This window comes from Cebus imitator, unplaced genomic scaffold (assembly GCF_001604975.1).
Source record: "Cebus imitator isolate Cc_AM_T3 unplaced genomic scaffold, Cebus_imitator-1.0 Scaffold4, whole genome shotgun sequence".
Taxonomy (NCBI): domain Eukaryota; kingdom Metazoa; phylum Chordata; class Mammalia; order Primates; family Cebidae; genus Cebus; species Cebus imitator.
In genome coordinates this window covers 372,199-386,552 of record NW_016107319.1, presented here as the reverse complement: position 1 = coordinate 386,552, position 14,354 = coordinate 372,199, and the positions used below count along the sequence as shown (strand labels likewise).

General features: G+C 48.8%; 1 protein-coding gene across 4 annotated transcripts in view; it reads right to left on the bottom strand.

Moving 5' to 3' along the window:
* The window catches only part of MYH11 (myosin heavy chain 11), a 156,350-nt gene extending 147,287 nt beyond the window's left edge, over nucleotides 1-9,063 (bottom strand). For 3 of the 4 annotated variants that reach the window (XM_017533167.2, XM_017533185.2, XM_017533189.2), the window contains exon 1: nucleotides 8,963-9,063. The gene's annotated coding sequence lies outside the window, so the exon portion shown is untranslated. The remainder of the gene's footprint in view (nucleotides 1-8,962) is intronic. The other variant, XM_017533177.2, reaches the window with a different exon arrangement.
* Between the last annotated feature and the right edge of the window lie 5,291 nt (nucleotides 9,064-14,354).

Genomic DNA, 14,354 nt, shown 5'->3' with positions numbered 1-14,354 from the left:
TCTGTCACCCAGGCTGGATGCAGTGGCGTGATCTCAGCTCACTGCAACCTCCACCTCCTGATTGCAAGTATTTATTGTGCCTCAGCCTCCTGAGTAGCTGGGACCACAGGAGTGCATTACCAGGCCTGGCTAATTTTTGTACTGTTAGTAGAGATGGAGTTTCACTATTTTGGCCAAGCTGGTCTTGAACTCCTGGCCTCAAGCGATCCTCCCACCTCGGCCTCCCAAAGTGCTGGGATTACAGGCATAAGCCACCACACCTGGCCACAACCTCTGCACTGTGAACTCTTGCACTGCGTCATTCTGCGTTGTGAGGGGGCGGTTCTGTGCATTGCGGGGTGTTCTCCAGCATCCCTGGTTTCTACCCACTTAATGCAAGTAGCACCCCTTCCCCCACTCATCACAATCAAAAATGTCTCCAGACACTGCTAGATGTCCCCCGGGGTGGCAAAACTGTGCCCAGTTCAGAGCCACAGCGTTAGAATAAAAACAAGGCTGTTTTGGGAAAGGCAGTTAAAGCTGAATGCAGCCGTCACTTAGTCAAACTCAACTTGGAATGCCGACTGCTGAAGGTCAGACGGGGGCAATGTGAACACATCAGACCAGAGACAGACCACCAGGTGGCCCAACCCCAGGGACACGGACACTCTCCACCCACCCTGGTGCACCTTCCCAAGCCTCCCTCCCTCCCATTGTCCATGTTCAAGGCCCTGCACCAGCTCCAATGGCTGAAAAAACATCTCTGAAATGATTACCCAGAACTGCTGACCACGAGGTACAGTTGACTCATTAAGGGCTGCTCTCCATTTTTTTTGGTGTAGGGAAGGCTCTCACTTTATACGCCCAGGGTGGAGTGCAGTGGTACAATCATAGCTCACTGCAGACTCAAATTCATGGGCTCAAGGGATCCTGCCACCTCAGGTGTGGGCCACCATGCCTGGCTAATTTTATTTTTTGTGGAGATGGAGGTCTCGCTATATTGCCCAGGGTGGTCTCAAGCTCCTGGCCTCAAATGATCCTCCTGCCTTGGCCTCCCAAAGCTGTAGGATGACAGGCATGAGTGACTTCGTCCAACTTTCTCAAATGTTTTGATGAAAACAAATGACTCTGTCACCTTTGGCGTTAGTGATGGTTGACACATCTGAGTGTGTCAGCCCTGTTCACAGTCCTGTCCTGACCAACAACTACGTCATTCTTTTTTTTCTGAGACAGGGTTTAGCTTTGTCACCCAGGCTAGAGTGAAGTGGCACGATCGATATGGGCTCACTGCAACCTCTGCCTCCCAGGCTCAAGCTGTCTTCCCACCTCAGTCCCCCAAGTAGCTGGGATCACAGGCACATACCACCATAGCCAGCTAATGCTTTAATTCTTGTATTTTTGGTAGAGACAGGGATGTCACTTTGTTGGCCAGGCTGGTCTCAAACTCCTGAGCTCAAGCGATCTGCCTGCCTCAGCCTCCCCAAGTGCTGGGATTACAGGCGTGAGGCACTGCACCCAGACTGCTTCATTTTTTGAGAACAAGCTCTTCATTAGCCTCTGGAAGACCTTAGGATGTCGTGTCAAGTCTCAGCTCTGCCCCAAACTTCCTGGGTGACTCTGGACAAGTCACTCACCTTCTCTGGACCCTGTGTATTTCATTTAGGGAAAAGAAATCAATGGTGGGCTGGTCTGGCTCTACCATTTTATAGAACCTGTCTGTGACTCCCTGTCAAATGGCTGAAATTGGAGCAAAAGAGAATGTCAGGCTGCTTCCATTTGTTTTGCCTTCAGTTTCATTTTTCCCAGAGGAACTCAGGGGCAAACAGTCTTGCCCTGTCTGCTTCCGCATAAATAAAAAATAAATTAGGCCAGGCTCACACCTGTAATCCCAGAACTTTGGAAGGCTGAGGCAGGCGGATCACCTGAGGTCAGGAGTTCAAGACCAGACTGGCCAACATGAGGAAACCCCATCTCTACTAAAAATACAAAAATCAGCCGGGCGTGGTGGTGGGCGCCTGTCATCCCAGCTACTTGGGAGGCTGAGGAAGAAGAATCGCTTGAACCCAGGAGGTGGAGGTTATAGTGAGCTGAGATCGCACCACTGCACTCCAACCTGCATGACAAGAGCAAAACTGCAACTCGAAAATAAACAAATAAATAAATAAAAAGTAAATTGAATATCCCAGAGCCCAGAGAGTACAGGATTTGCACGTCACCTCACCTGGTCAGCAGCTTCCCTCAGGATTTTACTGCCAAGCCATTGGCTCCAGATTTTGGACCAGAGACACCAACCCAAATGTTTCTGGATATCAGGTAAGCAGTACAGAGTGACAGAGACCAGATGTTAGAGTACTGCTCATACTCTAAGTGCCACACAGGGTTCAGCATTGTGGCTCATGCCTGTAATTCCAGCACTTTGGGAGGCCGAGGCAGGCAGATTGCTTGAGCTCAGGAGTTCAAGACCAGCCTGGGGAACATGGTGAAACCCTGTCTCTACAAAAACTACAAAAATTAGCCAGGCATGACTTCATATGCCTGTAGTTTCAGCTACTTGGGAGACTGAGGTGGGAAGATCACTTGAGCCTGGATGGTAAAGGTTGCAGTGAGCAGAGATCGCGCCACTGCACTCTAGCCTGGGTGACGAAAAAAAGAAAAATTATTGCTCATATTCTAAATGCCATGAAGGGCTGGGCACAGTGGCTCACACCTGTAATCCAAGCACTTTGGGAGGCCAAGCCAAGAGGATTGCTTGAATTAGGGGTTCTAGATTAACCTGGGGAGCACAGTGAGATCCCTTCTCTATTTCAAATGAATGAATGAATGAATGCCATGCAGGCAAAACAGAAGTTCTCCGAACCTGATCTGCAACACAATTCACCAGCTGGAAGGACCTCTGCAGTGGAAATCCTCATTCAATGCCTGGTCCAGGTGTGGGGAGGTGTTAAATGTGTCTCAGGGAGAGGGACAGGGTAGCCTAAATGCACCTGCTTGGCAGGTCCCCAATTGTCCCAAAAAGGCAGTTGAGATCTATTACTAATAACAACCACTGTATTTATTGGGCCTCTTGTACTCATCAGGTATCAGGCCAGACAGCTTCCTACAGAGACCATCTCACTATGTCTTGTAAGCGCTCTGTAAGGTGGCATTATCTGCTATTGCTATTTTCCTGCTAAGACAACTGAGGTCCTAGAAGGTAAATGCAAGGCCCCAGCTTATAAAATTCAGAGCCAGGAGTACAATCCAGAATCTAACTCTAATATTCTGCTAAGAGTAAATGGACACGCAGTTTACTCTCAGCAGAAAGTCCCTTTCTTGCCCTTGACCCTACTGCACCAGTTCCACCCTCCTCACACCATCCACATCCCCTGACCTCCCAAGGGCTTGTTCCCAAGAAAGCCTTGCCTCACTTTAACAGAATAAAAAGTATAGGTGGGCCGGGCGCAGTGGCTCATGCCTGTAATCCCAGCACTTTGGCAGGCGGAGGTGGGCAGATCACCTGAGGTCGGGAGTTCCAGACCAGCCTGACCAACATGGAGAAACCCCATCTCTACTAAAAATGTAAAAAATTAGCTGGATGTGGTGGTACATGTGTGTAATCCTGACTAATGGAGAGGCCAAGGCAGGAGAATCGCTTGAACCTGGGAGGCAGCAGTTGTGGTGAGCCAAGATCACACCACTGCACTCCAGCCTGGGCAACGAGAGTGAAACTCCGTCTCAAAAAAAAAGAAAAAAAAAGTGAGTGGTGAACCTGTCACTTTCTTATTGCCTTGTGACATCTGCTTAATCATTTGAATACCAATGGTTTCAAGTAACTTCAGAAAGAAGTTCTCTTAATGTATAACACTATTTATTTTCTCCTCCCAACCAAGAGAACCTGGTTGCTAAGAGTTACAGTACCCCTGTGAAGGATGCTTCTGGAAGTGAGCTAGGACTGATCATTTCCAGCCCTAAAAGCCCCACTGTGTTTTGTGTTTTACAATTCTGGCACACCACAGCTTAAAATAAATGGATACTCTCATATGTCATGGGTCCACAACCCTAGGGCTGCAGTACCCATCCATGCCCTGTTAGGAACCAGGCCAAGAGCAGGGGGGAGCAGTAGGTGGGGGAGTGTCACCGCCTGAGCTCCGCCTCCTGTCAGATAAGCTGCAGCGTTAGATTCTCATGGGAGCCTGAACCCTGTTGTGAACGGCACGTGAGGGGGCTAGCTTTTGCAGATTCTCCCTGTGAGATCTAACTAATGCCTGATGATCTGAGGTGGGACAGTTTCACCCCAACACCAACCTCTGCACTCTACCCCACGGGCTTGGAAAAAAAAATTTCTTCTACAAAATCAGTCCTTGGTGCCAAGAGGTTGGGGACTGCTGTCATATGTGACTGCAACAAGTTACAATTTGCAATGCCTTTATTTATTTATTTATTTTGAGACAGAGTCTCACTTTGTTGCCCAGGCTGGAGTGTAGTGGTGTGATATCGGCTCACTGCAACCTCAGCCTCCTGGGTTCAAGAGATTCTCATGCCTCAGTCTCCTGAGCAGCTGGGATTATAGGTGCCCACCACCATGCCAGCTAATTTTTGTATTTTTAGTAGAGACAGGGTTTAGTAGAGACCATGTTGGCCAGGCTGGTCTCGAACTGCTGATCTCAGGTGATCCACCTGCCTCAGCCTCCCGAAGTGCTGAGATTATAGGCATGGGCCACCGCACCTGGCCTGCAATATCTTTAGACAGTCATTTGCAGTATCTATTAATTTGAGATATGCATGCCCTTTAACTTGGCAATGGAATTGCTGGGAATTTGTCCTACAGATAAATTCACATAATTAGACAAAAAGTCCACAGCTGAAAGAGTGGCATTATCTATTATTTCCACTTTCTTGCTAAAACTATCAAGGTCTTAAAAGGTAAATGCAAGGCCCTCACTTGTACCAGTTGGAGCCAGGATTATAATCCAGATCTGTTTGAGACCTAATTGACTCACAGATGGCATTAGTGATGTTTGAAACACCTGAATGTGCCAGCCCTATTCACAGTCCTGTCCTGACCAACAACTCTCTGCTTCATCCTTTGAACACAAACAAGCTATTTGTTAGCCTGTGGAAGACCTTAGGACTTCAGGTTACAAGTCTCAGCTTTGCCCAAAACTCGCTGGGTGACTCTCGGCAAGTCAACTGCTTGCCCTCTCTGGGCCTTGTATTTTTCAGCCTAGTACAGTAAATTTCTATGCCCCTCACTATTTTTTTTTATTTTGAGACAGAGTCTTACTCTGTTGCCCAGGCTGGAGTGCAGTGATACAATCATGACCCACCGCAGCCTTGACCTCCTGGGCTCAAGTGATCCTCCTGCCTCGGCCTCCTGAATAACTGGGACTACAAGTGCATGCCACCATGCCCAGCTAATTTTTAAAAATTTTTTTGTAGAGAGGGTACCTTGCTGTGTTTCCCAGTCTGGTCTCAAACTCCTGACTTCAAGGCATCCTCCCACCTTAGCCTCCCGAAATGCCAGGATTACCAGTGTGACTTGCCATACCTGACCTCTACAGCTCTTTTCTAGCAACTCTGATGGGAGTTGTTCCTCCTGAACCCCTGAAACCCTGATACAAGTCACAGATTCTGAGCCCCCCTTTCAGCCACTGTGAGCACTTCTTCGTCTGTCCTCAGATCACATACAAGGTTTCCTTCATATTCTTGCCTGGCTTTCTCTAAACTCAATCTTTCCTCCACTGTGTGGCCAGGGTTAAATGCTGAAAGGTTAGGGGTGGAGGGAGAAGACATAGAAAGCAAAAAGTGCACCCCTTAAAGTATGCCAGCAAGACCCTAAATAAGCCAGGCATCTGGCTCATGCCTGTAATCCCAGCACTTTGGGAGACCAAGGAAGGTGGATGATTTGAAGTCAGGAGTTCAAGACCAGCCTGGCCAACATGGTGAAACCCCATCTCTACTAAAACTACAAAAATTAGCCAGTCATGGTGGTGGGTGCCTGTAATCCCAACTACTCAGGAGGCTGAGGCCCAAGAATTGCTTGAATCCAGGAGGTGGAGGTTGCAGTGAGCCAAGATCGCACCACTGCACTCCAGCCTGGGTGACAGAGCAAGATTCCATCTCAAAATAAATAAATAAAAATAAAAAAACTAAACAAATATAACTGGAGTTTGTAATCTTCTCAATCCAGGTAAGGAACTGTGGTTTAATGGATTAAGATTATAATCAACACTTTCAGCCCAAATGGAAATGGGGTTGATGAGAAGAGATCACAGGGAAGAAAATTAAGTAAAATTTCTCCTTTAAAGGGCACACAATTTAGGCTTCCCAGTTCTGCCAAAAACTAGCTGTGCCATACCGAGTGAACATCTTGAACCCTCTGGTGGTATTTGCTATAAATAACCACCTACTGAAGTTTACCAGGGGCCAGGCACGGTGCTAAACGTCCATACACGCCAGCTCATCAAATTCTCCCATGGGGTCATCTGTTAAACTCTGGAGTTAAAAAAACTGGAGATGTATAGAGTCTAGTTTTCCTCACTGGTTGGCTGAGCTATCCTAAGCAAGTTATTCAAACTCCACATTTGTAAAATAAAGCCAGTTATAATAACAGTGTCTACTCTAAATGTTTGTTATGAAGACTTACAATATCCACCAAGGGCTTAGCATCCTGCCAGGCAAAAATGCCCAACCAACATTTGTTATTCTCATGAGCCCCATTTCCTAGATGAGAAAGTGAGGTTTGGGGAGGCGACGTAGATGATTTCTAAATTTGCTTATGACCTCCTATGATTCTAGTGGATTGAAAATTGAACTTGGCCTTCAAGAAAAATCTACTATGTATCTACTTTTGGAATTACATGCTTGTGCCTAGAACATAAAACCCACCTGTTTGGATTGAAGCACCGTGGAAAGGAGACAATTCTCCCCACCCCCCAACCCAAAAAGTCAAACTTCTGAATAAGAGGGGGGTAGGAAAAAAGGATCCCACTTTTCTCCCAAATGTCTTCTTCTTGGGGCTTCTCCACTAGTTCTTGAATGGGCGAGGGACACGGTAGAGAAGTCCCCAGGGACCAACAGGGCTGCAGTGCAAGGTTGGGTAACTGACGAGGGGGCCGGGATGGCCTCATGGAAAACGCTTCCATAAATGGGCATGTTTGCCTCAATCTCAGCCCTCCCACAAAAAAGTAATGATAACAAATCCATAGCAAATACCTTGTACGGAATAACACATCTATTTCAGACATGATAATAAAAAACATGGCAAGCCCGGTGGCTTCTTGAAAAAGGCCCAGCTAGTTCACGTTCTGGACTCTCGGGATGGCAGCCCATCTGCGGTCACTGGTTTCAACTAGATCACCCACCCCCTGACCAGGGGACAAACAGTGCCTTTTATTTTAAATGTGCAAAAGGTCAGTTTATGTTTTCTTCAAAGGAGATGATAAACATTTACTTTGTTGGAAGCATTTAGTCTTAACAGAAACCTGACCCCAACAAGTTTGTGTCCGTGGTAAAAAAAAAAAAAAAAAAGATGGTGGGGTCAAGGGTATGAACGTGGACTCAAACAGACCCGGGAATGGGTTCTGCCACTTACTGGCTGCATGACACTTTACCTCCCTGAGCCTCAGCTGCCTTGTGTACTAAACAGGCTTCAGAATGCCTTTCTCATGAAGTTGCTGCAAGGATCAAATGAGATAAATTAAATGTTGCAACAGTGTGTGGCACTGAACTGTTCCATCAACGGTAGCTATCTCAATGGGAAAACATCAATTTTCCAACAAAATTCCCTATCTTATTTCACACCTGCTACCTAATGACTTTCAGTTCAGCGTCTTCGAGTTCCCTCTCTAAACAAGCCTAAAGTAGTATCGTTAAGTAAACCAAAGAAACAAAAACAAAAAAACGATGCAAAGCAGTTTACTAACAGCCTGCCTTCTTTTCTCCAGCCCTGGAGTTCACAACTTCATCTCTCAGTTCTTCTTACTGCAACTAAATACTCCCGGTCTTGGGTTTCTAAATATTTTCTTTTACTTCTTGACAAGCATGGTTTTGAATGGTACCTTTTCTCAAGTGGCAAAATCCCTACCAGACCCTGTGCTGGGAGAAAACTTACAACAGGCAGTAGCCACACTTTCTCTTGTTTCAGCCACCTGGTTGGGCACGAGAGCGGCATGGACACAGGTGGCTCTGTGGGAAATTCCATTGTAATCTTATCTAATGCACCTGCAGATCATAGAAGCAAATGGAGACTTTGGAGCCCACCTGGGTATTGAGGGCCCTTGGGGTCAACCTGGGTCAGGTTTTTTTTTGTTTGTTTTTTTTTTTAATTTGGAGAAGATTTAAAAAGTAGGCTGTAATAAACTGGATCATAACCAGCCTTATCTCCCAGGGGTTCTCAACATTTACCTCTCCTAAACTGATGAAAAACCCTTCTGCTAAGCCTATACCCTTGTGTTTTTAACGGATTCAACGCATTATCAACACAACTGCGCAGGTCAAATCCACTAGGAGCCTCACTTCGCCCGTCTGTGATAGCAAGTGACTTGAAGTGAAGTTCAGCTGCGCTTTCTTTGGTGCCTAAAATAAAAGTGGGATGCCTGATTGTCTACACTGGAGCCCTGAGATTTCCAAGGGAGCCTATCTCCTAGATTAGCCTCAAAACAAGAATCACCCAGGACTGCTGATTTTTTTTTTTAAGGGGAGTTTTTCTGGGGATTCTAGAGTTGGGAACTGGAATTGGGTCCAGGCACTGGTATTGTTAGTAAGCACCACCAAAATGGTACTTCTCACTGGCAACCTTGAGAAATACTGTTTGGGGAAAGTCTAGGGTAATCTAGGATGATAGGGCAGAGAGAATCCCAAATCACAATTCTGCCTCTACCAGGGTCCTTGCAAGGTTGACAACAGGGAATCCTAAGCGCACCCCAACCCCTGTAGAATACCCTATAGGACTTTTAGCCCCCCCCACACCCAATCTACCCCCAGAAGGACCACTACTACTTACAGATCTCAACTGGGAGCTAGTGGAGAGGAACCGGATGGCGAGCTCGGAACCGACGCACCTCCCAGGCCGGGGCGGCCAAATCTCCCTGCGCGTCTCGGACGCCTCTCTTTATAGACCTGGAGCTGCCCACGGGTGGGAAAGGGGAGGAGACCGAAGGGGTGGAGTCGGGGAGGGTCCCTCGCGGCCCCTCGTCGCGCCCCCTGCAGGGCACACCCGGCGGGAGCACAGGGGGTTGGAGTGCTCAGGACAAGGGCGCACAGAACAGGTGCGCACAGGGATAGGAGTCTCACTCCCGGCCCCGGGGCGGTCGCAGAGACTCCGGAGGGTCGAGCAGGCAGCGTCTCTGCGGGATGCTTGAGAATGTCTTCCCTGAGTCGGTTCCAGCCGCACAGGCTTTAACCTCTTCCTCTCTGAGCCAGGGCTGTGGTGGATTTGACTTGACACCTCCCACCCCACTTCCCATTTTATTGGCATCGCACTGTCTGGAAAGAGGGCCGGCTGTGCTGCGTGAAGGGTAGGGAAAGGGGATTTCTTGAACTTTGCGAAGTGCAAGACAGGAGGCCCCCACCCTTGCTGGGAATGGTGCAGGAAGGGGAAGTTTTTACTTTTCCCAACTTGCCATCTCCACCTCTACCCACACCACCATGACCCAAATACAAATAAAAATTAAAAATAAGCCCACTGTGGTTATTTCAGCTGCCCCCCTCCCCTGTGTGACATTCAATAGCTGCATGACCTTGGGCAAGTCACTTCACTTCTCTGAGCCTCGGTGTTCGCAGCTGGAAAATGGGGGAAGGCGGTGTCGGTGGTAATTACGTAATTTGCAAGGTGCAAATGTCAAGATCCAAGGAGAAAGTGGATGCGCCCCCAAAGCCTGCACGTTCCCTTCAACTGCTGCCCCTCCCCAAGGATTCCTCGCCTAAAGTGCACAGTCCTCTGCCCCCGTCTCTCCATCTCAGCGCCACTCTCCTCTGCCCCGGGTTGGTCCCAGTCTGTGTGTCTCTCTCGTGTGACTGACACCGTCTCCCCATCACCGCCTCTCTCGCTCTGTCTCTGCCACTGTCTCCGCATGTCTCTCTGATCATTGCTGTCTCCCGCTCTATCTTTTGTCTCGTCCCTCTCGCTGTCTCTAGATCTGTCGATGTCTCTGTCTCTCCCTCGCGTCTCACTGTCTCTGGTCTCTGTCTCTTGCTCTCCATCCCTCCCGCAAGTCTCACTCCTATCTCTGCGCGCTCTCTCTCTCCCTCTCTCTGTTTCTCAGGCTCTCCGTCTTCTCCCCGTCCCTCTCCCCTCCTGTCCACGCACGCACACACAGGCCATAAAAGGAAGTCGAGGCGGTGGGCTGGCCCCGCGCCAGGCCGGGGACCCGCGGGCAGCCAGGGCGCTCTGCTCCCCGCGCAGCACCGGCTCCTCCGAGGTTCCCGGGCCGGGCCGGGCAGGGCCGGTCCCCCTCCCCGGGCGAGGCAGGAGCGGCGGGCGGGAGACAACCCAAAAAGGGCAGGCGCGGGCTCCTTCCTGCAGGAATTCCCAGCGCCGCATACCAGCCCGGGGCTGCCCGCTCCCCCTGACTAAATATGGTGCCTAGCGGCCTCCCTATGCGCCTGGCGCGGGGGAGGGGGCCCTTCACGCAGCCACGGGCCGCTGTCGCTCTGCGGGGAGCAAAGGGGACCCGGTCTGCGTGGGGCAGGCCCGGAAGGGGGAAGCCCCCAGTCCCACGTGAGTTTCTGCTGCTTCAGGCCAGAGGGTCTGGAGACAGGGTTAAAGTTGGGCAGACCCCTGCTGGGCTCTGTGCTTAGCAGTGGCCCTTAGTCTACAACCCCTCCTCTTGCAACAGGGTGGAGAGGATGCGGTGGGGGGTTCTTTAATACCCCCGTGGTTGCAGGTGAGAAAACCGAGTCCCCGCAGGGGTAAAGGGATTTGCCCAAGCTCTCACTGGGACAGTCATGGATTGGTGCTGGCACTGGAACCTTTCTGACGACACCATTCACTTCCAGAGAGGAGACATTAAAGGGATGTGCCCAAACTGGCCTTGAGGCCCAGGGCAGGTCTGTGAGAATAGATGTCTGGGTTCGAATCTGTCAGTGCTGCTTTCTACCTGTTTGGCCATGGGCAAGTAACTTTGCCTCCCCATGCCTCAGTTTCCCTATCTGTAAGATGGGAAGAGCATCAGCTACTTCCTGGCCTTTCTGTAAGCAGTCCTTGAGTTGATCCATGTAAAATGACCACAGTTCACTGCTTGACGTTAGCTGCTACTATTTGCAACAAACATGAAACCTACTAGAGGGGCACTTGGCCTTGGGGACATAAAGAGGGGGTTCTTTCCCTGCAGGCTCCCAGGCCCCTCTGCATCTCAGAGCTCTGCATCTCAGACCCTCTTGGTTCCTTCTTCCTCCTCCCAACCTCAAGCTCATCTGGTTTTCACTCTGGAAACCCCTGAACCTGGCCCTCACCCTGCAATGGGCCTAAATCTGAGAGTCAAGAACAGCCTGCATTTAGCTGGCGGGAGAAGTGAGGAGTAAAGCTCTTAGAAAATGATGAATGAGCTGCTCCCCACATGCTTTTAACATCTACGCTGTAAAAGGAGTGGAAATCGTCCCTGCATTATTAGCACAGCAATGATGTGGAGCAGAGAAGTAAGGGAAGGGGGAAAATTGAAGTCAGTCATCCCTTTCCCATCCTGGAAAGAGAATGCAGGGCAGGCTGTCGGAATCTAACTTGCTGGCCTGGAAGTAAAAAGTAGTATTCATTCCACGGGCGTGAATATTGTACTTCCAAAGGGTTCCATTTGATTGTTTAAAGAACTTGCTAGTAGCTTTTAAAAAAGAACAATTACAAAATTAACAATTGGGGACTTTGTAACAAACACTCGATTTTACTTCATTCTCTCACCTACTCCTTGTAACAACCCTTTATTAAAAATTAGCCAGCCAGGTGTGGTGGCTGGCGCCTGTAATTCCAGCACTTTGTGAGGCTGAAGCGGGTGGATCACTTGAGGTCTCAAGTTCAAGACCAGCCTAGTCAACACAGTGAACCCCCCCACCTCTACTAAAAATACAAAAATTAGCGGCAGGGCATGGTGGCTCATGCCTGTAAATTCAGCACTTTGGGAGGCCAGGGCGAGTGGGTCACCTAAAGTCAGGAGTTCCAGACCAGCCTAAAATGGTGAAATCCCACCGCTACTAAAAATACAAAAAATTAGCTGGGCACGGTGCCCAGTGACTGTAATCCCAGCTACTTGGGAGGCTGAGGCAGGAGAATCCCTTGAACCCAGGAGGTGGACGTTGCAGTGAGCCAAAGTCTCGCCACTGCACTCCAGCCTGGGCAACAAGAGTAAAACTCTGCCTCACATAAAATAGCTGGGCGTGTGGCGTGCACCTATAGTCCCAGCTACTCAGGAGGCTGAGGCAGAAGAATCACTTGAACCTGGGAGGTAGAGGTTGCAGTGAGCTGAGATTGTGCCACTGCATTCCAGCCTGGGTGACAGAGCAAAAAACTCCATCTCACAAAAACAAACAAACAAAAAACTAAAGTAGCCAAGGCCAAGTATGGTGGCTCACGGCTGTAATCCCAGTACTTTTGGAGGCCAAGGTGGGAGGATTGCCTGAGCTCAGAAGTCTGAGACCAACCTGGCCAACAGAGTGAAACCCCATCTCTACAAAAAATACAAAAATTCAGGTGTGGGGGTGGGCACCTGTAATCCCAGCTACTCAGAAGGATGAGGTGAGAGGATCACTTCAGCCTGGGAGGCAGAGGTTGCAATGAGCTGAGATTGTGCCATTGTACTCCAGCCTGGTGCCAGACTAAGACCTTACCTTGGAGGGAAAAAAAATTAAAGTAGCCAGCCTGGGCAACATGGTGAGATCCTATCTCTATAAATAAATAAATAGCAGCAGGGCACAGTCTAGCCTGTAGTTCCAGCTAGTAGGGAGGCTGAGGAAGGAGGATCTCTTGAGCCTGGAAGGTTTAGGCTGCAGTGAACTATGATTGCACCACTGCATTCCAGCCTGGGTGACAGAGCAAGTCTGAAAAAAATAAAATATGCACTGTAATCCCCACCACACCCCCATTTTGTCGTTGAGAATCTCCAATTTGGAGACGTTAAATAACGTGGCAGTGGTGGGACAGGAATTCCAACCCCAGGCTTTCTGACAGCCCACAGTTTAAAGTAGACAGAAGTCCGAGTTTTTTAAACCCAGATCTTTTAAGCACCAATCAAGCAGCTCTGAGATTGTCAGTAAACCTCTCTGAGCCCGTTCTCTGAAGGAAAAGCAAAGATGATCAGATTCTTTGCCTCAAGTACCTTTCTGATTGTTAAATATGACAGCACATGTGAAGGCCTTTATGAACCATCTCTGACCTTTCTGGTACACTCTGGAAGCAGGCAGGGACAGTGTGCTCACCAAACAGTCACTCAATAGATATCTGTCCAATGCATGAAATTCTGATGTTTGAATCTTCAAAAGTGCATTATTATCATTAAATCAGATGTTTCTGTTTTATTTCTCATGGCTCAAAGGTCAGTTCTTTTAAGACGGAGGAGGCAGTAGCTACTTTTTAAAATGTCACTTTGAGCGCTGTCAAGTAATTTTCCTTGGCATATCTTTTCTGTGAAGGGCTGTTTAATGGGAGTTTCCATGAATTCGTGAAACAAGACAGCCAAGGGGAAATTTCTCTCTTATAGTCATTTTATGCTATTGGATTTAAAAAGCCCCACAGTGGCTGGGCAGGCCTGTAATCCCAGTACTTTGGGAGGCTGCAGTGGAAGAATCACTTGAGCCCAGGAGTTTGAGATCAGCCTAGGCAACACAGCAAGGTCTCTCTCTCTACAAAATAATAATAATTATTATCAGCAGTCGAGCATGGTGATGTATGCCTGTAGAACCAACTACTCAGGAGAGTGAAGTGGGAGGATTGTTTGAGTCGCGGAGTTTGAGGCTGCAGTGAACTGTGATCATACCAGTGCACTCTAGCCAGGGCAAGAAAGCAAGACCCTACCTCAAAAACAAAACAAAACAAAACCATAAAGTGTGATCCCTTCCAATTTTTAGTGATATCGAAGATTGGGTCTGAGTGTGGTTTACTCCTGCATGAGCCTCAAGATTTAATAATTTTTGGCTGGGTGGAGTGGCTCATGGCTGTAATCCCAGCACTTTCGGAGGCCAAGGTGCATAGAACACCTGAGGTCAGGAGTTTGAGACCAGCCTGACCAACATGGTAAAACCCTGTCACAACTAAAATTACAAAAATTGGCCGGTGTGGTGGTGCACACCTGTAGTCCCAGCTACTCGAGAGGCTGAGACAGAATTGCTTGAACCCAGGAGGCAGAGGTTGCAGTGAGCCAAGATTGCACCACTGCACTCCAGCCTCAGCTACAGAGAGAGACTCCATCTCA